The sequence below is a fragment of the Tinamus guttatus genome, unplaced genomic scaffold, assembly GCF_059628265.1.
Source record: "Tinamus guttatus ecotype Peru unplaced genomic scaffold, ASM5962826v1 Tinamus_guttatus_pri_ptg000432l, whole genome shotgun sequence".
In the NCBI taxonomy this organism is placed as follows: Eukaryota; Metazoa; Chordata; class Aves; order Tinamiformes; family Tinamidae; genus Tinamus; species Tinamus guttatus.
In genome coordinates this window covers 72,692-99,775 of record NW_028288966.1, presented here as the reverse complement: position 1 = coordinate 99,775, position 27,084 = coordinate 72,692, and the positions used below count along the sequence as shown (strand labels likewise).

At 37.9% G+C, this 27,084-nt stretch overlaps 1 protein-coding gene and 1 long non-coding RNA gene across 9 annotated transcripts in view; one reads left to right on the top strand and one right to left on the bottom strand.

The window, feature by feature from the left end:
- Positions 1–18,473, bottom strand: part of LOC104576022 (myocyte-specific enhancer factor 2C) — a 126,338-nt gene extending 107,865 nt beyond the window's left edge. For 6 of the 8 annotated variants that reach the window (XM_088531767.1, XM_088531763.1, XM_088531757.1 and 3 more), the window contains exon 1: positions 14,417–14,603. The gene's annotated coding sequence lies outside the window, so the exon portion shown is untranslated. Of the gene's footprint in view, positions 1–14,416; positions 14,604–18,142; positions 18,242–18,352 lie in introns of those variants that run through there. The other 2 variants (XM_088531759.1, XM_088531760.1) reach the window with 1 other exon arrangement.
- A 7,486-nt stretch (positions 18,474–25,959) lies between these two features.
- On the top strand, positions 25,960–26,556 carry LOC104571817 (uncharacterized). The gene is made up of 2 exons (XR_728784.2): positions 25,960–26,076; positions 26,486–26,556. It is a non-coding gene; the product is annotated as an uncharacterized LOC104571817 (long non-coding RNA).
- Positions 26,557–27,084: the final 528 nt, after the last annotated feature.

The following is a 27,084-nucleotide window of genomic DNA, read 5'->3' as shown; positions in this document are numbered from 1 at the left end:
ATCTTCCAAACCCACTTGGACACAGTCCTGTGCCACCTGCTCTAGGTGACCCTGCGTGTGCAGGGGGGTTGGACTAGATGACCTCTAGAGGTCCCTTCCAACCTTGAGCATTCTATGATTGTGTGTCTTAACATGGAAAAAATTGTACCCTTATTATGCAACATGAAGCTCATCATTAAGAGGTCACTAGCAATAATTTTTTTTTTTTTTTTTTAAAAAAAGGTCTTCCCACACAACACCATTAATGTGCTTAGGTTACACTAGAAATAAGGAAATGAAAAATCTTTTGGAATTAAATCTCCCCCAGATTACTTAGGGCAATTGTAATAACTGTGGCCCCAATAGGAATTATGCTGAAAAATAATAGCAAAGAAAAAAAAAAGTAGCCAAAAATTATTTTAATGTTTTCCAATAGGGAGATATGGTTCAAGACAGATTTCCTGGGGGAGTTCCTTAGCTGAAGGCCTATCACAGCAAAGGACATAACTTGCCAACCTAAGATGTGATGCTGAGATTCCTAAAATGTGCTATGGGGGTGGTGATATCTGTCAAGATGATATTTGTGGAGGAGTTCTTGAAAATAGCCAGGATCTAAACCATTAAGGTTTTCCAAACTAAGAGAGCAAACTTTCAAATCAAATAGCTCCCTCATAGCAGCCTGTGTGCAAGAGGTAGGGGCAAGGAGGCCGAGCACATTTGCTCCAGACAGGAAGGGAACGTGCAAGCGCATTCTGAGCGGGCTGCAAGTGGCAGAGCTGAGCTGCTGGAAGCCTTTCTAGGAGTGAATTACAATAATCCTCTCCATCAAGAGGGCATGTACTGCTGTTATGAGGGCATCACAGGATAAATAAGGGCACTGTCTGCATCAAACGCCCAGCTAAAATAACAGTTTTCACTTTCGTTCCCTGCCCAGATCTCCCCAGAGGAGAGGGGAATGAACTGGACATCCCAGTTTTTAGCACAACTCCCCACTACACTCAAATCCTCCAGGGAGCCACGACACAGGAAAAGCAAGTGCGGTGCCTTGAGGCTGCCCAGTACACACCAGTAAGACCTGGGCTTTTGCTGGGGCCACGAGAGAGGGAGCTGGCAGTGCTGCCTGCACTGAAGCGCAGCTGGAAGCCTGCAGAATCGCGTGAGCGGAGACACATGCTTCCTTATCACTACAAGAGTGCCCAAGGCTTTGATACTTAGCATTCCTCTAGTGCCCACCGCAAGCACATGCGCTTCGTGCCATGACTCTGGTGTCTGCCGAGCTAGCCTTCAACTTCAGCACCGTTTTGAAGAGCCGTAAAATATTTTTATCATTAATCTGATATTCTGCATAACAAAATAGTTGGCTAATGCAGGCATGAGGCTTGGCATTTGTACTATAATGTATTTGTTCTCCCCGCACATGCGCGAGCACAGATTTCCTTGCATTTGTGCATGTTGAATTGGACTATAAGCTGAAAAATGTATTGTTAGTAATAACATACCAAAACTACTTGCAACCTTAATTCACAAAAATATTAAAATATTACCAGTTACATAATTTTTCTAGTACTTTTTATGAAACAGTCACACCTTGAAAGCATATCAAATTATTCTCATTACCAGTGAAAAAGTATTCAAACTTGCTCATTTATTGGCCCACAATGAGCAGTAAATCACTTTCTTTAAAGAGAAAGCTTATGTGATGTACACATTGCAGGAAACTTCTTGTAGCATAATTATTAAAAGTAACAGCTTGTACCCCTACAGCCTGACTGAGTTTGAAAGAAAGTTCAGAATGGAGTGGGGGAATTAGCTGATGAACTTCTGTCAACTATAGCAGTCGCTTTCATGAATTATTCAATATATGCCCCATTCCCTCTGTCTCAATAGACTAACAGCTGCAGCTCTCAAATGACAAATGTTATTTTTTTTCAGAAGCTTCTGAAAATAGTATACTGATGATAAAATAACATATATTTTTTTTTTCACCCCCTGCTTTTCACTTCTTGCTTCTGACTTACCGTAACTAGTGAAGTTTGAGAGCAAAAGGAGGAGTTTTCTGAATGACTTGTATGCGTTAGGCAGGAAGTATACCAAATCCGTTGGAAAAAGATTTGAGGTCCTGTTCTAATGATATGGTGCTTGGCTTCAAAAGAACCCCCAGCAAAACCACATAATTCATGCAGATTAGCGTGACCCCAAAAACTCACAAAGAATATTTTGCTTTGTGCATAAAAGCTACAAACATGCACTTTCATAACATCGATCTTCATGCTGGTTTGACACAAATGGGAAGAAACTTTCTGGTCTTAGGTTGTTCTACAGAATTAGATATTTTCTGTAATGTTCGCTACGTCATACTGAAAATTTGGCACTTCAGGATGTCAGGAAATTGACAGAACGTTCTGTGAATTCTCTGACATGGAACAGATTTTCTCTTGAGCTAACAAGGTCTCAGCAAAAGAGGAGAAAATCTTAAGGAGATTTAGGCACAAGTTTCACTGATGACATTGCAACAATACCAGTATCAGTTCAGCTTAGGTGCACGAATGACCTTCACAGGGAACTTTCTCAGACTTCAGCAGTTCAGAAGAGAAACTGAACAACGAACGGTACCACAACTGTATTGAACCTGCATTACGCAGAAGGGGCAGCTCAACCAACACTCGGTCAAACTCTAATCACTCAGTTGCTCAGAGAGACCTTCCTCCACTGTCAGGCCTTATAACTTAAAGAAAGTGAAAAAACTCTTCAGAGGCATTATGTAACAGTATGTATTTAGGGAAGGAAAACATTAGCTTAATATAATGCTGAAATAGCTATGCACACGGCTATTTCCTGATTTATGGAGAAGCTACTGCATGCAGCACTTCTGACTGAAAGCAGTAGTGGGCAAAATCTTTTTGATGATACAAACCAAAGGATCATCTTGCTGCTTTGCTTTTTTTTTTTTTTTTTTTTTAATATAAATAGCATATAATCCTTCTGTCTATGAGCCAGCTTCTGTTCATAGGAAGTGTGCTCTAAGCACAAGAGAAGAAAAACTTTGCCTTGCATGCCCTAGATACATGCCATAAAATTTGAGCAGATATTGAAGATTAGAAGGTAGTCTTGTTGCCAAGAGATAAATAGGAAGGTTTTCTTAGCTTCTGTATTCCCTCCTTGTAATAAACTGTTTCTATTCTCAGCTCCAGAAATGCCTTGGCTCTTCTGGTTCATCATAATGACAAGATCCTTTCATGGTTGAGGTGCCCACTGGGTCTTGTCTAGGCATCACTTTAATTGGGATGCAAATTATAGAACCGCTCATTTGAGTAGGAGTTTTATGCACGACCCCCCCCCCCCTTTTTTTTTTTTCCTCCTCCCCCCCAGAACTGGAGTCTTGTTCCCTCCCCTACCTTTTCATAGAAACATAAATTAGATTATAGGAAGAATTGCAATTCATTTCGCTAATCCCAATACAAAGTACTGAAGAGAGCGGTGGGAATTAACAGTGGGAATCTGTACAGAGAGTTATAGTGCGCATTACAGCCTCAACTGCTTACATTTCATTTTCAATAGTTAAGTTTTCAAACAATCTAAAACAGAGTTATAAGACTTTGGAAACAAAGCTATCCATCTGTTCTTATTTTCACATCTTTTAGCTAACAGAAATCAAAAATTGGAACAGCTATTGAGACAGTGTATTTTTAAGTTTAATAACACTGCCAATTTCAAAAAATGTCAACATGATATTAGATAGTTTGAGATCTCTGTCATTTATGCAGTTTTCAAGATAATTTAGAAGCCCTCATGCCAAAAGGCTACTTCATTCATAGCCATCTTAACACAGTTAATACAATTTTTTTTTCTGAATACTATGAAAAATATTTTAGAAAATAATGTTAAGACTCAGTGGTCAATTCTGACTCCTTGTTTATGGATAAGTCCTTCTAGAGTGACATGTAGGTAAAGCATAATGGAGCACCCAAATGAGATAGAAAAAATCCCAAACAAACAGTGCCTTCACTAGAGGCAGTGCTAGCGAAATACAAGCTATCATTACCTGTGTCAGGTCTCTCTGAAGCACCCTAGTCATGACTAATACATTTTGGGGTACAACACATAGCACAAAATAGGCTGCCTCTGTTCAGGAAAGGGACATATCTAAGCTGATACAGAGGAAAAATGCTTCATACCACTACAGATGCTGGTCCCCCAAATCAGAAACCAAGGCTACTGTCAAGCCATCAGAACATATTTTTCAATGAGAAAGCTCACATTCACGCTGTGAACCATAAGAAAATTTAATTTTTCAGGGTTGCTTCTACCTTAATTTTCTAAACCATAATCATACAACAAACTAATCCCTTTTGTGAGTTTTTTTTTTTTTAGCTCTTTTAAAGCTACTCTTAACTGTGCAAGAAAGCATAAAATATAAATATGTACATATTTTGCTTATACTCGAGATCGATATCTATCCACATATTGTATATATCTGTTTATACAGATATCTTTATCCTACCACTTAAGGGACTCCCAATATTTATTCCCAAAACATCACTTGGGAGACTGAAAATATTATTCCCTGTTCTATATAGATAAAAGTAAGGAACAGAAAGCTGAGCTGAAAACTGATAGCATCTATGGAAAAGCAGCTCCCAACCTATTTATTTCTGCTAATCACTTCATCGGCTTTCTGATGGATTGTTTTTCTAAGATGGAAATTATTAACTAAATATAAAATGAGGAAGAAAAATATCTTGACTTTATATTTTCTTCCTCATGACATCAACAACAAAGTTCAGCAGTGATGTCTGAAACAGATTCTGAAACCAGTAAACTTATGGAAGGGAGTGCTATAAAATAAATCCTCATCTTTAAAATTTGTCATCTGGTTTGTCCAATCTGGAGGTGCATAAATTTCATCTTTTTTACTATATCGGATTCCAAGTAGGATCATGAAGTTCTAGGCAAACAGATTTGAGATTCTTGTACTTAGCATTTGGATCCAAAAGGAAAGTATTGCTATGCTGAACTGTAGTTAGCTTATAGATTTTTTTTTAAACATCAAAGTATAATTAATATGCAAGTTTAAAAGAAAGTGCTTTAGAATAAAACAAGATAAATAAGTGTTGACATAAGGACAGGGGGTTGTTTTCCACAGTCTTTCATTTAGATTTTGGTCTTTCTCCTGAAACTTTGCAAAGGGATGTCAATTCTCATAACATATACTCATATATAAAAATCTATCATTTTAGTAATATATTAAATTCTAACATTCATTTCACATATGGCAACCTACTAATACACGTGCTAAACCTGCTGTAATCTTGGTCTTAAAAGTGTAATAGCTATGTGGTAACGATTAACATTTTTGAAATTGAGCTAACAACCTAGTAATCAAGGCAGAGATCAGCATAAGCAACCTTCCGAGCAACCAACTTCCCTTTATGCATGATAACTGATACATTGAAAATATTTAAGTCTCACGGAGAAAATTATATTAATGATTTTGATCCCCCCAAAATTTTAGGAGTAATTTAAAAAGTGAGAAGTATTTGCAGAAACTCTAGAAAGTTGCAGCTTGTGAAAAAAAAAAAAAAAAAGTATTAAGAATATCTGCAACAGCAACTTACAGCCATCTTCTAGTCTGACCTGTCTATAAAAGAAAAAAGAAAAAAAAATGTTTGGGATATTTATATATATCATCTCCACAGACACACATACCAAATAAAAATTACATACAAAAACACTAAAAATCATGAACTATATTTCTATGCCACAATATAGAATGACATCTAGAACAACAGAAGAAAGATTTTCATTTTATAAAGTAACTGTATACATGTGAATAAAGAGCACCGCATGTTTATAGACTGATTATTTTTATGAGGTCTAACTGTGGAGAGACATTTTGACAGTTTTATTTACAGTCAAAGGCATGCCCAGAGGTGTACAAGCACAGTTTGAAAACTGTACATACACACATACATATATATGAAGCACATATCTATATATGTTCCTATGTACACATACATATGCATGCTCATAGGAAGTAACATGGCCTACCAGTGCATATTTCTAGATAGTCTTTTTAACATATAGATCCCACCAAAAACACAAAATCTGAAATGCCATACTCAGAATTTAGCATTTTAAGTATACAAAAGTATATAAAGGCACTTCCCTAAAAGAAATAGTGTAGAAGAATACCTTCTAAAAATAATAAAAAAAAATCTTTAGATACATTTAATATACATTAACATAGGAATAAGGAATAGGAAGAACAGTTGGCCAGGAATGAATTTGTCATTGTTGCCTGCTCCTCTGTTTTCCCACATGTTAATGCCTATACACAGCTACTTCAGATGCAGCCAAGTCACTAAGCTCATTAAATCAGTCTTTGATTTTGGGAATTAATGGAGATTTCCACTGTTGAAGAATTTTTTTTTTTAGCGATCAAAAAGGGGGGGGGGGGGACCCAAACCCACAGACATCAATCTCTCCGAACAAAGTGTAGTTCAAAGATGGGAGTTAGATCATTAAGGATGAAATTAATAGGATTACAGACAGCATCAACTTGTAAAACAAATTATATTCTTTAATAAACATCTAGTGTGCCCATACATATTTAATGTTAATAGTTTTTTTTTGTTTGTTTGTTTTAAAAAAACAGATGGGGCTGTAACCTTAGCAGCCCAATGTGGAATTTACTCCGATCATCCATGTTCTCATAGTGATAGAGACAGAAAGCAGCAAAAGCACTGAGTCAAAGTTACATTTACCACATTTGAGCTGTTGATTTATTTTCCACTGGCAAAGACATAATGGGAGCATCCCATCTGACCATAAACACTATTATTCCTCTTAGACACCTTTCATAAAGTTTAACTAACGCACTAACTCTTGCTACTGAACAATGAGAACAATTCTTAATAGCAAACTTAATAGCGGGACTTTCTGAATAGCAGAACTATCTGTATTTCTTTTTCTTCCACCTTCTTTGTTTACCTTGTTTGTTTAATTCTTTAAGGCAGAAGCGGTCCATTAATGTGTATTTACACAGCACCATAAACTATAGGCCTTGATCTCTGTTAGGACCCGTTACCACAATATGACAGTAAGTGGCAACGATAATAGTTTTAAAAGATTTTTTTCTTTTAGACAAAGTCTAAAATGGTCACATTTCATATTGCTATTTTAGTCTACTTAACCTCTTATTGGACAAGTACTTTTTTACTGGGAGGAATACACTCATGTACAATATCCTTTTGTATAATTCATGTATTATTTCCAGATTTTTGGTCATCAGCAATACTTATAAATTAGAATGTGAAAAATAAAAGAAATAGTGTAATATTTTCTAAATAAATATTGGGACTATTACAACATTTATTTCAGAATGGCTGGAGGTAACTGCCACCACTTGAAACAGAAAGATTCGGCAACTCTAGTGTGATGATTTTCTACATACATTATCGGCAATCTTTAATTCATAAAGTAGGAATTTATAGAAGCCATCACATTTAACAAATATCGAGCTTAACTCAATGCAGAGTAGCCTGGATAAAACCCTATGACTGTATCATATGTAAAAAAAAATAAATGCATTTATTCTCAATTACTTTTTTGAAAAGAGAACCCTGTACAAGTGACTACAGCAGCATGTTCTGTCACATTTCCATAAACTGAGCCCTGTCAGTGACAGCAAAACAGATTGCATGCATCTGCTGGGAAGGAGCCAGATGACAGTGGAAGAAACACACACAGATACCTTGGTACAACTAAAGAAGAAGAAAAATGAACAAAGAGAGGCAGAAAGTTCTACACTTTAATTAAAGTCTCTCTAACAAGAGTGAAGTTATCTAAGAGTCTGTTGCAGACTGCACACTTTATTTTGTAGTGTAACTTCGTAAGAGGAACTACATATTTATACTCTACATTATCTTGTTTACTCCCTGCAGTACTCATATGGCCACCATCCCATAGTGTCTGGGTGCCGTAGAATTTACTTCAGGGAAGTATCACCCTCATTTAACAGGCAAGGAACTGATGCATGCACAAAGTGAACTCCTCATACTCATGTAAAATATGTGCTGGGAGAAGGAGTTAAATCCATACCGCCCAAATCCAGGCTGCCATCCTAAATGCTAGAATATCCTTCCTGCGCTTGGTTATGCTTTCAGACAAAAAATGTTGTTATAGTTAAAACTGACATTAAACAAATTCCCTCCTAGTACTCTAGCATTAAAGAACTAACGAGTCTGACAAGTTAAATTAGCACAAATGGTGACTGAGTCAGCTTTGCTGTTCCTGCTTATAGCTTCTCAAGTTTTACTGTTGAATATATGGATTGAGAGCCTGAGACGGTGCCAAAATGGATCAATGAGTTACAGTCTTCAGTGCAGAACTTCCACTACAAATAACGATAACTGTGTAAGCTCATATAAAAGCAGAATCTGTTCTTCACTAATGGTTAAAAACCAATCTCAGATATTGACTCATCACATCAGCAGAATGGGTTACTTATACTCAGGGACAAATTTAGGAATTCTGCTGAGGCTCAAAATAAATCTTTTATTCTAGGTATCATTTCCCTTTGGTCAGTCCCTTGAAGATAGAATAAAATAGACACAAAAGTTTTTTTTTTTAAATAAGAAAATTGTGTTCTAATTATAAGGACACACAAACATTTCTGAATTGTACACTGATACCCAGTTTTGCCTTCCATATCACCAGGAGGGGGTGAAAGGAGGGGGGAGAGAGCAGTTAATGACTGCTAATGACTGTATATGTGATCTGCCTTAAAGATTCTTCTACTTTCTCTTTTCAAGAGAAGAAGCAAGGTAACTAATTCATGAGAAAATCCTATTGCTTGTGCATATCAGCGTGTTGTGCGTGTTCCTGGCTGAACAATGAAGGCCATTTGCATACTCTGAAATGCTCTCAAGATACAAGAAAGTTTACAGGGTAGAATAGGAGCCGATATTTAGTGGCTTAAATAAGTGGCACATCCCCAAACTGTTTAAAACTCATGGGGGGAAAAAAAGCATTACAAGAATGAGCGATGGCACAATCCTAAAACCTTCATTTTTTTTTAACCTATTTAAAATCATGTATCAATTCACAATTGAGATCTGAATGTGTAGACTGAACTCTATATTCAGTGGGGAAAGGAAAAAAAATTTTTTTTGCATGTATATAGGTGTAGGCATTTAAATTTACCATATATTCATTGAAAAGAAGCTGAAAATTTTTTATCACATATTACCTGGTAAACTTAAAATTTTTTAAGTGTAAAATCACTTAATTTCTCTTCAAAATTTGCTCAGTGGAACAAGTATCTGGGAAATCCATTGCTTTTCTTGAAAGCCTTAGAATAATAGGTTATATATCATTAATGTGTGAAATTAAATTGTGCAAAAGCATTCTCAGCCTTAGCTGCTTCTTCATCCTGGTAAGACTATACAGACAGCCCAAATACACAGCCACAGCCTGTAAGTTATATTTTGTCACACTGACGCCTGATAACTTTGAAAATTACATTTAACCCTCAAAAAAAAAATCTGCTGTTACATGATATAAATCTAATATAATTGAATGCTTTTTCAGGTATTGATGAGTTCTATGACCAGGGTGAACTGGTAAGAAAAGGACACTGTATTTCAATCTTTAGCATGCCAAGCTCTGCTTCAATAATTTATGCATACAGATTCACACACTTGAAAACTTGCCTAACACAGTTATTTTTTTTTATATGGCATTAAAATAACCAAGAACATTTACAGAATATAACAATTTAACTATTCTTTAAGGACTATAATGAGCGAGCATGTTTCAGAGTAGTCTTTTTGTTTTTCATTTTACTTGGCTGTGAGGCACTTCCAAGTTATTTCAAACACTTGTAGGGCTGCATTTATTGCCTATTTCCATGGGCTAACTTTTGGAAACCCCATCCTACCGAAACTTCTTAAATTCCCATTTGAGACCCATAATACGTTGTTGAAAAGTTAGTCTAAGGAACAAGGGAAACAAAAGGAAAAAAGAAAAGAAGAATGCCTGCTATGCACGATACCAACTTTTCCAAATACAGCTAGACAAAGCTAGAAGCAAGGAAAAGTGAAATGTGCTTCGTAGTGTCCTTTAAGACGAAACATCTCAGTTTATAGGGGTCTCCTTTCTGATTATAACACACACAAAATTAAACATATATAAATATTAATTTTATGTATCACATAAGAGGAAGGCAATGAAAAAAACCAATGTCTACATTTATGGGTGACTCATTAGTGTTTTATTATGTAAAACACTAAGAGGCATCAGATGGGTTAAAAAAGGTGGGTTTTTTTGTTTGTTTAAAAAAAAAAAAAAAAAAAAAAAAAAAAAAAAAGGTAAGAAATTAGCATACAAGTAATCATCAAGGAAGTTTAATACTCCCAAATCTTAAAGGGTATGTTTTATAACTAAATTATGCAAATAGCTAAAAAATTATATTCTCATCAATAAAAATAAAGGGCAACATTTAATTTGCTAACTATTTTCAGGTCAGGGTGCCACGTTCACAGATGCAACACAAAGTATATTATATTATATTTTTAAGTATAAGAGAATAGTTCTCAACTAAGACGACTTGTTCCTCAGTATAATACTTTCTGATAGAACTGCAAAAAAAACCTGATACCATTTATGCACTCTTTTCTGCATGCATCATCTTAATAGAATAAGTGCTGTGATAATGTGATAAGTGCTTAATAAGCACTGTGAATTTAGTACAGTCTTTCAAGAACTTTTAATTGCTATTGCAGGATATCATCTAGGCAAAAATGTTCTTAAAAATCCCAGGATAATCACCTACTAAATTTTAAACCTGTTTCCCAGAAATGGTGAATAAATAGTGCTTTTGAAAAATTGTATACCAATGCTACAAGTGGCTCTTCCTTTTAGTATCAAGTCATACAAACCTAATAATTGCAAAATTGAATATTCCTTGCTTTAAATTGCATTTAATAATGACTAAGCAATGGAGTTATAGTTGTCTTATAAAATAATCAATTGAAATTGAAGTGTGCCTTGCCATGCTGCAGCAAGCAGCTTTTATCTCTCCCCAATCAAAACAACATGCAAACTGCCTAATCCTTCTTTTGTAAGGCGCGTAAGACTTTGTTGTCACTGTTGGTTTTGTGAATCACATCTATAATCTGGTCTGATTTCCTAAAGATGACAGATCCCACTGAACAGATAAGCTTTGCAGTCACTGAGATAGTGAGATTAAGGTGGAGGACTGAAGACACCAGCTTTAAATCACCTGTCCACATGTAAAATTGGCCTGAGAAAGTTACCTTAAAGCTGTCAGAAGTGTCAGGCAATTCCACTATTTAAAAAATAGAAAATTAAGAAATTCTCTTCTCCCCTGCTCCCACCTGCAATTTTTCACTTGCACCACCAGTGGTGCTTTCTAACCAGAGTTCTTCTATGCCCATTTTGCTTTTGAAATAAGGCACAAAAAAAGGTATTTCCAACCTTTCAATATACCAGAATACAAACCCTATTCTTAAAGTTTCATAGCTATTTAAAATTACGTGTTTTTTTTTTTTAAATGTTTTTACTACAGTCTGAATGAGGATGTAGAAAAAAAATCTCTGTTAACATTATACAGCTAAACTTAAAAAGCTAAATTATGTCACAAAAATAACCACTACAGTTATATGTCAAAATGCTGAAGCAGAGACTACAAACTTTTTGAAATTATGTAGCATCTTATTTATGTTCATCTTCATAATCAGTTTTCAAAAGAATTTAATTATATATTGTCTGATTTTTTGGATTTAATATATTATCATGTAATTTAAATAACTATGTCCAACAGGTAAACTAGAGTCAACGTATCGTAAGACAAAGTGATCATTCTTTCAAGCATCTAATATCAGTTCATGACTTCTTGCCTAATGAGTCATAGAAATACTCCTTAGCTCTCTTACCTATTACAAAGTGTAAAAAGGCAAAAGTATTCAGTCCACAACTCCTATTTAGTTCCTAAGTTTCTATGCAGTTATATTTACCTAATAAACAGGGAGTTACTCAACTCACTAGCAAAATCTTTCAGAGATAAACTTTTCAAAAAAGCATCAGAAAGGTTCATTCTCCTTGTCTTACATGTATTAGATAATTTAAAAAAACAACACTGTTTAATATAGGTGTGTCTATTTTGAATACATACATTGCAGGGCCACAAATAAAGGGAGTTTGGGGCGGGGGGAGGGAACACCTATATAAAGTTTTAAGAAAAAATTATCCGACTGCTATAATGAAAGAAACTTCATAGAGAGTAAGTATGTGTATGATTATCCATACGACCCTCTAAAATTAGCATCTCAGGAACATGTTTCTAAAAGACACGTTATTCATCATTTAGTACCAATTCCCACAAGACTTTTTTTTAAGCCTGTTTCCTTTTTTCTTGTTCAAGTAATCTTAACAGTATACAAGCATATCTGACTCCTACCTTCATTTATAAGGAAATCAAAAGCAATATTCATTCCATCTCTATCCTAAGAAAACACTATATTTATGTTTTCTACAAGCCTGATCCCACAGCCCACTATTCATGTGACTGGTCCATCTTCACACAAGTAGCATCAGCTGTGTAAGTAAGTCCTGCATTGTGTGAAAGAGGATCTTCGCATTCAAGCCCTAGGATTTTCTTCTGATACTATCTATGTTTCTTATTAGTTAAAAAAGAAAATATATCAAGATTTAAAAATAAAAGGATTTGTACCATGAGGAACACAGATGCATGGAACTAAGGGCCAGTCTCTTAAGTTCTTACTCGAAGAAATGTTCCATTACTTCCAAAGGGACTTAAGAATGAGCAGAGACTTTGCTATCAAACTCAATATGAATTTACGAGTTCATGAAATGTAGACAGAGTAATACATATAAAATGTAAATAATATATGTATTTTAATAAAACTGATAAAGAAACTTTTTTATTATTATTTCTTATTAGGCTCCTAGCATCATGTAAAAAAAAAAAAAAAAGTATACAAAAGAACAAATCCCCAAAGTGATCAAATGCCTGAATGTTTGAATTGGAAATCAGAATGTAATACAGAGGTTAAAACTGGTTCACAGGTGTTTATATTACCAAGCCTCCAGGGATTAGAGTTATTATACTCCATATAAACATCTTTACTCTTCAAGCACAATACCCTGGAAAGTGCCAATAAAAAGCAAACTAGTTGCATTTTCATCTAACACAATTGGTTTGCCATTCATCTTGCAGTACTTTTAAAGTAAAGATATGAAACAAGGACATTTGCCATTAAGCTCATCATTAAACATATGCTAGAAAAATTCATTTTGTGTCAAGACAATTCTCTTCTGATCACCAGTGAAATACTGGCAAAGTGCCTTTCTCTGCTTAATTCTCTTAAATCTTTAGTCTGAAGCTGTGTATTACAGTATTTGATTTTAGGATATAGGTTTTGCTAATAATAATTGCTATATACAATAAAAGAAAATAGAACTCTTCTATAAAAGATAATGTTTAAGTTCCTACAGTGATTCACTGAGTTTGCTTTGCACTGTGCTGTTTTTTATTTTTTTTTTGAGAAAATGAATTATTATTTTACCTTTATACTTGTTTTGTTTTTCAAGCTGACAGAAGGTCACACTAAGTTTTATGTAAAATATACATATTATAAGACTATTGATGCAATATGTAATAGTAAGTGCCTCACTTATATTAAACTTTATCTTAGCCCCGAAGTATCTGTACCGCAATTAAAATAAACAGTTCTATAAAGCTGATTAGTCCTACTTCTTCATGCTAAAAAAAAAAGTAGAGATTACTTATAGTACTGTGTAAAGACCAAAGCATACTATTCCCATAGAGGTACGAAGCATATCTTAAATCTCCACAACAATAAGGAGTCTTTCCATCCCAACCTTAAGCATTTGAATGAGAGATGCACGAAGTTAAACACTGACGAGCATGCATTCCCTAAGCTCAAGAACTGAAGAGCTATGATACAATTAAGTTTAAGAGCGTTTCACTCAAACTGGACTGTTTGCTTAGTCAGAAAAATCTGGGTGCAAGCACTACAAGGTCATAGCATTTGGTGAACTATTAAAACCAAATAAGCTCCAAGCACTTCGCAATATCAAGCATACAAAATGATGCAAACTAACTTCATCGAAGTTTAAACACTTATGACACCGATAGGGACAAGCCTGCAGTACTTTGACTAGACAGTGATTTAACAATGTTACTTCTTTGAAAAGTTACTTTCAAGCAATTGACAGTGCAATCATCCACTTCAAAAGTCTGCAAGCAGCCTCCATCCCAATCCACATACACCAACTGATACATTCTCCAAATGCAATAGAAAACATATATGGGGCTTCTGTACAATGCCCACGATATTTCATTGCAACACTGAATTCCACGTGTACTTACATTATAAACATTTAGCTGTTTAGATGATCAGGCTAGTCCTTGAGACATTTCCTTTCCCAGGAAAAAGCAAAAATCCCTTTACTTCTTGCAGCCTTTAAATATTCACCACCTGGTTCACCATGCAGCCTCCTTGAAGCACACGCACAAGCTTCAAAGTCAATCCAATAAGCAGCCGGGAGATGCCTGGGGTGTGTGCGGGTGTGCGTGCTGTGTGGGTGTGCGCAGCGCGGAGGAAGAGAAAGTGCCGGAGCTGCTCGTCGGATTAAAAGTAACCGGACTCGTCCTGAGAGCGTCCAGGAAGGAAGTGACAGCAGGCGAATGGGAAAAGGAGAGCAGCTCAGAGCCTTTGTAACATCGCGGAGAGAAAGGGGGAGGCAAGGAAGGGATTCGAACTACAAGCCTGATGAGGTGTCCTTTTCCGCTCCTCTCTCTCTTCCTCCTTTCCCTTCTTCTCCGCGTCTCTCTTGCTCCCACAATCCCAAACGAGTGACTCTCTCCTCCCGAGCTGGAGAAATAATCAGTTTCACTCTTGCAAAAAGGGGGCGGGATCAGAGCCCAAAAGCGGGCAGCAGCTCCTTTCCTTGCCCCTCTCGTCTAAACTAGATTGATAAATTACTCCACTCCACTACTTTAATTATGTATATGGTATGCAGAATAAATCACTGAACATCAACACCTCAATCAAGCACTTTTTAAATGATAATTGCATCTTGGGCGAATCAATCTCTCCATTCCTGACATTTCGCTAATTTTAGTTTTACGGTGGGGGCAACGGCACATGTCACACGCAGACCCCACAACAGTCCCTCCTGGTGCGGCGCGGCGCGGCGCGCAGAGAGCGCGGGAGGAGGCGGCGCGCGGAGCAGCCCGGGCCCGCGGAGCTCCGCGTTCCCCCGTGCTGCCGCCGCAAGCGCCGCCGCGCGGCTCCTGGGAGCGCGAGGGCCGCTGCGCTGCGCTGCGCGAGCCCCGCGGGCGGGGGCGCTACATCCGGCGGCGCCCGCGACCCCTCGGCCAGGCCCGCAGCCTCCACCCTTCTTCGGAAGCGCTTCCCGAGCGCCGCGATTTCAGCCCGCACCCTCGCATTTCCTGCGGGCCGGCGGCCCCGGCTCCGCGCTCCTGCGCCTAGCAGCGACCGGCGAAGTCGGGGCCGCTTGCCCGGCAGCCAAAGCACAGAGCACTTTCCATGCCCGCTCGTGTGCTTTCATACCCAGAGTGAGAGGAGTGCACTGCCTGGGGGCTCGAGTCCAAATTATGTACATGTGGTAATTTGTGAGCGAAACTGGACCTTGCGGATACTGGTTTTAATTTGTATGCAGATAACCAATTTTTACAATCCCCTGAGAATGGCAGGAGACTTCACTGAGGTGCAAAGCATCGGTTTTGTGATAGGTTAAGCTACTGGGAATGGGAAGAGCACATGTGATGAGACCCAAAGCTTGAATTCAAACAGCAGGGATAAATATATATTTGGTTGATTTTAATATAAGCTCTTGGCCCTGCACTCTTTTCCCCCCATACGCATCCTGTTGGGCCATTGACCTACTTCTGAAGCTCCAGGGTTGTCAATGAGCAAGTGCTGCTAAGTTCTATGGTGCTATGCAAAACACAGGTGCTCCAAGCATGGCCACAGCAGAAAGCAGCTAATGTACTTGCACAACAGCAACAGCTCCCATCTCCGAGCCCTGGAGAGCACCTTTCTCTGGTTCCAGGTCTCCTCACACCCTGCGCTGCTCCATGAGATTAGATACAGAGAAGGGACAACCCTTAATGGACAGAGCACCGCATTCTATAAAATACGCCCACAACACTGGCCACACTGATGTGCCCAGGGCCAGCAGGAACCAGGCGGGAGCCAAGCACGTTGCAAAGGGTGGTGAGAGGTGCCTGCGCTTGGCAGCGCCAGCACTTGCTTGGGCCCAGGCTTGGTGCGGAACACAGCAGGACAGAGATGTGGAACAGCTACGCAGGCTCTGCCCTTGCTATGTCTCTGCTGCAGACAATTGTCTCCCACTTTCCAGTAATATTAATATTTTCTGAGAAAAAAAAAAACTGTGTTAACCCTTTGCACTTTTGTGCTCCACTTGAAAATGACTGTCGTGCTTTTTTTTTTTTTTTTTTTTTTGTACAGGATAAATAAGTTTTCGGGTTTCTTGCTAGCTGATAACACAGCCCTTCACTGGGCATGATGGAACTTGAGTACAATTTTAGCTTAAAAGCAATTATTAGAGTAGGCAAATATCTCAGAAAATAACATACACAGCAGCTTAACACATCTACTACATCTCCATGTAGGCTCTTGTGGCCTAATCTTTAAATAGTTGTGACCTTCACATATGAGAGTGTCTTAAAGCCATGCCAAGTTTTTGTAATGAGCATAATTCATCAAACACCTCAGTTTTTAAAACAGGGTTCAGATACTAGATGGACAGATGCGAGGGGAGAAATCATGCTTCCTCCCCCATCTGAGGGTTGTTAGATAAGTCTTGAAAATGTGCAGTATCTTTGGAAGGGTTTAGGATTTTTTTTCTTTTGCTGCATTTAATTTTAAAACCTGGAATAATTTCAAACACCTTCATTCCAGTATCCGAACTTAGACTAATGCTCCACAAACGGACCCTTTCTGATTTTCTTGCAAGAGAGTCAGGCTCTGCTCCTTTTCTTGTTTCCAGGTCCTCTGCAGATCCTGTGCTAACATTTTTTTTTTCTTAATCCACCACCTAATGCATTCTCATTAAACAATGAGAATGACAACGTAATAGTTACAAAAACAGTTCCCCAAAAGTTTATCAATGAGTGAAGAGTGTCCAACCACCTCTTTCCCTTACAAGTGCAATTTACCTCAAGGTGGGTTTCTAAAGTGTTCCTTTGAAGATGATAATCAAAGTCCAGTTTTATTCCGTGACAGATGCTGAACATACCTTTTCCTTAGGAGTAATGAGATTGCCAGTTTACATCATTTAATGACATTTAAACCGAAAAGCACTTGGGTTACTAGGCAATGATCCACCTCCTTTGCATCTTAATCCTGGAGTGGCTTAGTTTCTATTTTCTGTTTAAAGTTCTGCTCAACCCCACTCCACACCTCGCTCTCTTCCACCACCTCCCTTTCTTGCAAGGGCAACACGGTATAACGCTTCTTCCCATGTCTGGCTGCTTTTAAACTTGGCCCACACTGGGTGCAGCGCTTGAAGTGAGCTTTACAAAATTATTTTAAAGTGAGCTGGGGCGGTTGCCACAGCAACCCACTCTGAGAGAAATCGAGGCTATAGATTAATCTACCCCACAAGACTTATTCAACAGTACTGTATTTGTTCTTCATTCATTCAGAATATTCCCCCAATCCGTAGGCTTTTATAATGAACAAAAGCTATACATTCAGATAATTTCAAAGATAATAGTATATATATTCCAAGAACACAATTTAAATGCTTTGTAAACCACAGCAGAGAGCTCAAATGTACAAGATTCCTTGCAAAATCATTTAATTGCAAAAAATATTTTGCAAGGTAGGCACAGCTGACACATGAACTTTAAATAAAATGGCATGCCATTACTAAAATGGTGTTATATACATCAAGCAATGATTATAGAAAGCCTTTGTCACAGGTGTACCTGTAAGCACATAATACAGCAGAGTTTGCTCTCCAGGCTTTGCTTTTAGCATTAAAACTGAAAACAATAAATAGTACTTTGTAATATTAAATGCAATAAATATTAAACACTCACCACACACACCCTCTTTATTGTCAAAATCATCTGCCTCCAATGCTTTACTTAATCTTTTCCATAGTAGTTACTTCACAGTTTACAATTCTTGTTCGGCACCTTAGATGTTTAAAAGCACAAAAGTAGCATATTATTTAAATGCAAACCTATAGTACTTAAATATAAAGAGATTTATGGAACAATTTCTATAAAAAGAAAATGAGTCCTTACTGGTATGCACTTAGGTCTCAAAAAAGTATCACTTGTAAGTAGCTTAAAGTTTTCTGAAGCTGCAATAAACTGACTGAATCCTACTTGAGGGATGATTCACTATCAGTAAAAATATGAAACTTGATTTTTGGATGGTGCTAATTCTCCAACAAAAACTTAGAAAATTATTTCTGCTTTTATTATCTTTTTTAAAAAAAAAAAAAGTTGTCGCTCATTTTTTTAACAGATGTCAATTTAAAGGACTAGGCCAAATGCAAAGATGTCAGAGCTTGGCATATTAATTTCTTCCTTCATTTAAAAACTTGTGTCCATGCCACAGCTACTCAGGGAAGGCTCCCCTGGGGCCTTGAGGCACAGAGCACCGAGCAGTGATGGGGGATTTTTTTTTAAAAATTTTACACTTTCCCCCCTTTGCACTGATGTCAGTGACAAGGGCGCCCTTATGTTGAGCCAAGCAAACAAAACCCCACACTGACCGCAGTCGCTTAGAGGAGCGACCAGCACAGTATCTGCCTTGAGCCCGAAAACCCGGTGCTCTGCTATCCTCCCTTTTTTTTTTTTTTTTTTTTTTTTTAATTCTGCGTTAATCTGGGAAAACGAGCTGCAGCACCTAGCAAAGGTGCTGCCAAGTCACCGGCCGCGGTCTCGGTGTAGAGCCCCCCAATTGCCTTCACCCACCGCTGCCCTAACGGTCCTAACGGCCCCAACGGTCGCCACAAGCCCCCCGCCGCCCGCGCGGCCCTTAGGTGCGGGGGAGGCGGCGGCAGGGCCCGGCAAAGAGGGGAAGGGAGAGTAGGAGAGGGAAGCCGCGACAGAGCGGCCAGGGCAGGGAGACAAGGTGGGTGCCACGTGTGTGCACAGACAGCGGGACAGGACGAGCGGCATCGGCAGCAACAAAAGCGGGCGACTGCGGGAGGGAGCAGGTGACGGCAGCACCCCTCCCCCTAAATCACCGTTGGCAGCACTGGGCGCTTTGCGGTTACCAGCGTCGTGAGGGGGAAAAACGGGCAGGCGGCAGCAGCTCGAGGATCTTGGAGGTAGACTGAACTGGGGCATTATCCCTTACTTTCCAGCCTTTCAAAAGGTTGTTTTTTTAATGGTCCTTTATTATTATTTTCCCTCCTCCTCTACTGATATTTTCAAGGGCCTCTGCACAATGCACACAGTCAACAAGAAAAAGGAGGGTGGTTTGTTTTGCTAAATCTTTCCAGTTCTAGTAATACCAAGTGTTTCATTGTTACAAAAGGCAGTTTCTGAAAACATAGTTTTCAAGTTGCTATTGTCCTTTAAATCTTATAAAAAGTTGTCCAAGACATTCTTGTCTAAGAATTTCTTTACCGTAGTTTTATTTCTTTTTTTTAAACAGTATCTTAAAACAAGAGATAGAAGGAACTTTTTCCTCAATAGAAAAATGTTTTCTTTAAGCAAAAAGATTAGATATTACTAAAGTTGTCCTCCAAGTGTAAAAATAGTATTTATTACTTTATGAATCACAACACAGACTAATATTAGAGTCAGATCCTGGAGCTAGTGATAACCCCTTTTGTTTGCTGCACATGTGCCTTTTAGAAATAAGCTAATGCTTAAGGTCTGTCCTCTGTCTGAAAATGAGGCTTAATTTGCTTTTGAAGGAATTGACAGCTACAGAAATGCTGAATTAAATGGCTGGTGTGAAACAGGGGTGCTGGGGAGATCAGGCACCAAATCCAAAGCCTGCTGAAGTCTGCTGAAATCTAATGCACTTGCCTAAGTTTTAGGACAGACCCTAAAATGGAAACTCAGGCCTATATGAGTGGTCATACAGATCCTATTCCTGCTCCCAACTTAATCTTGGAACATGCTGGAACTCCAGTTTCTGTACCAGGCACTGTCTCTCTCTACAATATTTAAATGTCCTCATCATCCTATGACAACATTCTACCAAGTATATAAAGTTTTATATATACACACACACACACACACACACACACACTTTAAGGGGACAACAGTTGTAGTCAATGAGCTTAACCTACTAATCCTCCCCCTCTTCATGTTTGGAGAACTCCAAAAATGTGAGTGTAGACTTGTATGGAAGAAATGTATGGACAGTTCTGAAGTTCTTCAGTGGCAGATAGAAACTGAAAAGTCAAACTTTTGTCTCACAAATTGAAAACTTCAACTATTTTCCAATTTTTCTTCAAAAAAATCTTTTGTGGCATAAAGTCAATTAAGTGCAATTTCAAGCTAAATGGGCTTTTTTCCCCCCTATGCAAAAAAAATAGATCAAATATGATCTTAGAGTGGAGACTTGGAATCACCTCCCCATCTTAATAGGGTTTAACTACAACAATGCATTTGAAGAATAATTTGAGATATGTCATTTTTCTTCAATTGCTGCTCATCAATCTGATTATTCTGCATCTTCATATGCCTCCAAAGCATTTTTAACAAGACATTTAGTAGCACACTAATGCATTATATGTTTTAATACAGTTGTGATTGAAGTCTACTTAGATTAGTAAGCAGCATTTATCTGAAACACAGTATCTTTACTTGTCAGAAACTAGTGAAGAAGGGCTGGCTGGATGAGAGGAAAGGCAAGCAAAGATACTGCAGGACGTGCTGTGCTCTGATGGCTTTGTTCTACATGGCTTATGATGAAGCAGAGACTAAATTAGAGCAGCTTGAATTTACAGAAGGGATCAGGTGGGTTCCTGCCAAATGCAGAGTACAGCACTGAGAATGCCTATCTTTATACATCTTCATTTATCTTTTGGGATCTTGCACAACATTTAACTTTCATTCTTTTTTAATTTAGGCAATTTTAGAAGGCTTAAATCTTTTCAATGTTAGCTAGTCATTTCAAAAAAGTCCCACTGAAAGAAAGGCTTCCAAGAAATTTCAGAATTAGCATTATAAGAAATGTTTATAACTAATCTATAATAAATTATATTATCAGTTTATAATTATTAGCTATATAGTTCTATAATCCATTAAAACTTTCAACCTTTCTCACTCCTGCTACCACATTTGGTTGCTTGTGCAATTGTCCCCAGTTGAATAAATGGACTAACCAATTGATAACCATTTAATTTTGGGAAAGATGGGAGAAATTTTTCAATGTGTGCATTCTCTCACACTTCCCAAAATGGAATAATGGACTAAGGTATTGTGAAATTCTCAGGTATTTTGCCAAAATCAAAAAGTATGCTTGAACCTGCTTGTCAATTGTGTGACACTGAAGCATATATCTGTCTTATACTGCATGATGTGACACAGAAGCAGATAGCCATAGATGTCCAGAAAATGCTTACTTAAGTATTCTGCAGCTGATGTGAATTACATCAGCATCTGTGTATACAATTAAATTCATGATAATTGAGGGCCAAGCAAAGTGGGAATTTGTTTTGAATAGACCCTTAGCCGCAAGGCAAATAGAATTCAAATCAAACCTGCTCTAAGGGTAGAAAAACATTGGTCAACTCATCCTCCTATTTCTGAAGGCCACTATGGTTCCCTGTCCTGGCTGCAGATACAGATTCCAACACACCACAAGAAAGGCTGTTGCTACCATATTCCTAGCTAGAAGAGGAAATGCCTTCCCCCCCCCCCCCCTCCCCCCGCCGCCTTTTTTCTTTTGAGAAACCCACTTCACAAGGGTTTTCATGGCCAAACTTTGAGATACATTTCAGACAATCATTCAGAGCTTTGGATGTTCCTGACAATTCGCATCTATTTCAAGCTGCTTACCACTTTATATAAAGTTGGAGTAAACACTCTGCAAATTTAAAAGGTCAATGATCCTGCCTGTAATAATGGAAAATGCCATATGAGATTTGCAGCATAAATTACATATGGAATTCAATAGCAAGAGATTAGTTTATGGAATGAGGGAATAAAGGTACTGCTTATACACTATGTACACAATAATACACTTAGAGGCAATTTTTTGAAAAAACTGTTCATAATTTTAATCTGCAAACTCTTCAGTGCTAGGGTCATGTTTTTATTTTTCAATTCGAGCAACTCGAAGCACTACATAATTGTCATTTCTAAGTACTGCAGTAATACTGGAAGTATCAGTATCACAAACAATTAATATAAAACTTTGATTAGCTGTTTTAGAGGGGTCCTTTGAAGGCTGACAACTCTTGTTGTTATGTGAAGAACTTGTAACCTCTACTGCCATAAAACATAATTGTACAATAGTTGGGTCAGCTTTTAGATGTGCTTGTGCTACTTACGTTAGTCTATATTAAAACTTCCATGAGCCTCCAGCTGTGATGTCATTGGTTATAACTCTTCCCATGGAAGCACTTTAAAAAGTTGAGATTAGTGAGGTTAAAAGTAAACTGAGCCTCAGAGGTCATGTTTGGATACATACTTTGGTTTAGATGTATTTCATCTGAAGTTGTTGCTGTCAAACAATCTAGTTTGAGCACCTTTGCACAGCTCCTCTATGATATGGATGGGTTGAAGGTCCCATTCCCAGGCAGTTACTTTCTGCAAGTCTGCACCATTTATAAGAGGGGAGAAAAAAAAAAAAAAAAAAAAAGCATCAAGCTTGCAATATCTGATTTCAGTGATGTCTTTCTGGATAGCTATATCAAGGCACTTGAAGGAAAAACCCTACTAGTGACCTGGAGAAGCTAAGGTTTGGGCTTTGAGGGGTATTTATCTTATTGGGCAAGTAAGGACCTTCCTTTTTACGTCAAGGTAATCAAAAACTAACTTCTCAGGCTGACCCAAAGTCATGGACATCTACATTCTTAAACTCTCAGTAGTGCTAAGTACTTCCAGGGTGGCAGCAAGAAGTGAGTTGATAGCAGAACAGCTTTTTGCCCTTGCCCTTCACAGCCTCAGCAGGCTGAAGGAACACACTGCAAGGTGTCCACAACTCACACACACAGCTAGGGCTGCTGCAGAGTGGGAGCACAGGTGGTAACACACAGTCCTGCCACCACTTTGGCAAGCCGGGGGGGGAGGGGAAAAAAAAATCAGTAATGCAGATTGCTATACCAGCTATAGAAAAAGCTATGGGACCCTGTGATTTGTATACTTCTGTATCATTGTCAGCTCACCATTAGAAAAATGCGCAGCAAGAAAAAAAATTACTGGGGAGAAAAAAAAAAAATACACACACAGATGCAGAAAGGTTTTACTGAATTTTTAGCTGCTGGGTATCATACTGGTCAACTTTTTTGCCTTGGTGTCAATCTAGAGTACAGTACATCAGACACATTAATATTAGATCAAGCTTCATAAACTAACGGCACAACTTGCAAGTATAAATGCAAAAATCAGCATTACTATGTGTGTATGAACAAAGCAATAAGTGCCATTTCATTTCATTGGCAGTCAGAATTTTTGCTTTCAGGATTTTTTGCTTTGTTTCATACTTTGAGAAAATAGCTTGACATGTAGAGATTTACTTTACACTTTTTGTACTAACAATTTTTTATTCTACTGGCCTATTATTTAGCATATAGTAGGAAATTTTTGTAACAAGCAAGATTGTTATCTTCATATAGCACATCCCAGAAACCTACCTAATCTTTGCTGTTCACTTCCCATCTCCCAAAATAAACAAAATACAGAAACTAAAGGCCTGATCTACCTCCACAGAAGCCAGTTTCCTGTCAGCTTTACTGGTCCCATGCCAGGCAGCATAGCTGAAAAAAAACTCACAAGTGAGGGCTGTTAAAAGAGGCCTTAGATATTCTCATTTAGTCTGAGGTCAGGCTGTCTGTTACTGAAAAATGATTTATTGACATATGGGGGAATTTCTACTACAGAACTCATCTAACTGCACATTGACATATAATTCCTTTCTTTCTCCCAATATGATCTTCTATGATGTGCATAGGAATATGGATTTTTTTTGAGAGAGAGAGAGTTTCATATAGTCAAGTTTTCTGTCTATTTACTTGCTTAAATAAATGTTTTCAATTTAATAAAACAATTTGTAATTAAAGTTAAAAATGACTTTTTAAATAGAAATCATAATAAAAATGCCTTTTTCCCCTCCAATATATTTACTTTAACAATGTGGTCACATTTTCCTACATTTTCACATTAATTGAAATCTTATTGTTCTAGGAAAAATAAAACTTTCCCTTCCCCTAAGTTCTCAACTCTTATGCAAATGAAATAGCACACATACACCATACAGCCATAATTTGTGGTTTTAAAATAAGTAAAATTGTGCAAGTTCACTGTATCTTTAAGAAGCATCATGCCAAGAAGTACTCTCACATAGCCTATGTTTCATAGTTTACCTCTCCCTTCCATGAAATAGGAACATATGATTATCCTTTTGATTACTAATTGGGTTTTAAAAGATGATCTAAAGATTTTTAATTTTGGTTCTGGTTTGGACCATCATCTTGCACTGATGCTCAAAAGGAGCTGCTAAGGCTCTGGAGCATCAGCTAAAGCCCCTAAAAGAGGGGGCACTCTCCAGGCAAGAAATCCTTTCTTTTTATTTGAAAATTACCAGGATAACAGATTTATTTGAAGGGAAGCAGACTCGGGGGGGAAAGGGGAGAATCCAACAGCAATATTGGCAGCTGCTGCTGTCCTCATACATAATCCTGGATGTTCCTCCCATCCACATTCAGACAAACAGTTTGAAAAAACTGCCTATAAATATCAATTCACTTTCAAGAAACTTTTCTTGGTTACAGAAGCTAAAATAAAGCACCATAGCAAATAAAATACAAAGCATGCCACAAAGCTTATCTACTTTCCCCCCAAAGAAAGCTCAGTGACTATCACCACAAGCTGGAGCCAAATCCTCCAGTGCTGTGGTGAGCAGAACAACTCTAAAGACTTCAATGATTTTTAAAATCATTTTCTCCATCAAAACTCACCAACACCATTCTCCAGGAATCTGTACCCATCAGCACCTGCTGAGGGTCTTCGTTGATCAAACCAACAAGTAAAAAAAATCCTGTAGAATAAAGCCAGACCAGCTGGCTTTGAAGAGGAACCCCCAATTTGGGTTGTGTTTGCCTCACTCACCCCAGGCTCAGCAGCCCCAGGCTTTCTGCCTTGGCTGCTGACCCGCAGGCTGTGTGATGCAGCCACACAAGTGTCTGGCATACTAGGCAGCACCTGCTGCTGTCACTCCAAGTAAATTTAGCTGTGAAAGGTATCACTGACAGACAGACCTTTGTCAGCGCCAGCAGGCAAACATAGGCATCCTGGCCCCCTCCCCAGGCACTCATGGAAAACAGCAAGCCAGCCGCCTTATCCTGAAAAAATCACTTCTTTGGCAGGGGAAGGGGCAAAATTGCTTTCATATGGCAATAAAAGTTTCCTCCTTTAGGTAGATGGTAAAATTACATTCCAAGAATAATCTCCAAACAAGACAAGTTTTTGTTCTATTAATTGTGGCTGGAAGGAAACTTTTTAAATGCAAATACAGCACACACATTTCAATTTAATACTTAACACAGTTTAATAACCTAAAGTTGATTGCCTTTCTTTTCTTAGGATAAAAAAGCACAATGAGTTAGTGAAATATTAGAAGGCTAAAGTCTCTCAAATAAAAGGTATTAATCTCATTCCCAAAATTAGAAAGCATGCAGTGTTGAGACTGGATGTCAAAATTACATGTTAATAGCACTTATGGTCCAGGAATCTAAGAACCAACCACTTTCAAAATGGAAGCTAAAATAAGTGGAAATCCTTCTGAGGGGGAAGCAAACTCAACCTGGTGTTCTTGTCCTTCCTGGATTCAGGTAAGGGCATTTATCATTTATACCTGCCCATGCCTTTCCCCTCCCCCTCCCTTCCCTCACCTTCTTCCTGGAAGCGGCTTCTGGTGATTTAAATAGACCTAATTTGCATCAGTACATCTATCAGAGTTAAAAAAGTTGTCAACAGAGGTTTGCCATGGTTAGGCACAGCATACCTAGATACTCCATTTTTGCTCAGAAACTATGTCATAAACCCAGACCACTCTATAGAAAAAAAAAATCATCAAAAGTAAGCCCTTTAGGAGACTATGCTGCTTAAAGCAAGCAAAACCTTCATTTTAAAGAGAGTGATGAGAAAAAGTCTGGGTCAGCAGCACTTCGTAAAATAAACAAGGTTCCTATTTACTTACTATGCACAAACAGCCACTCACCAAGCTGTATGTCTCCGCAGGGGCACCCTTTCAGATAAGAACATGGACCTGATTGGCATCATCCTGTATCCATGGAAACCTTTTAAGTACCTCTCTCAACATGTACTTCTCTTATTCATGGTTTAAAAGCTGAGTACTGAATAAGTGTTTTTATTTAATAATTATACGGGAGGTACCTTGTGGAAACTTGGTAAGAACAGGTTCTTGGGTTTTGTATCTGCCATAATAAAGCTCTTGAAACGTGATTTTTATCAATAGGATGAAACTACAAGTGTCCCACCAGCTCATTCTTAGAGAAAAAACAACATTCAAAGTCCTAATGAATGAGAACTCTGAACTTTTGATGATCCATTACAGTCTGAAAATAATGATCGTAGTTCATGTTCCCTTCATACTTAGGTAGTGCTCCAACTACAATAAACTGTACTGTTTTTGAACATTAAAAAAGTGAAAAAATAATTAGTAAGAAAATAGAGTCTATTTTCCTTTGAAAATAGGTATAGCCACCTTGCTGTTTAGTAGGTTACAGAAGTTAACAGTTTAACAGTCAGCTTGAAACCTAACCCAAGACTGAAAATAAAGATGGTTTATCACAGAAATAATAAGTCAAATGGAAAAC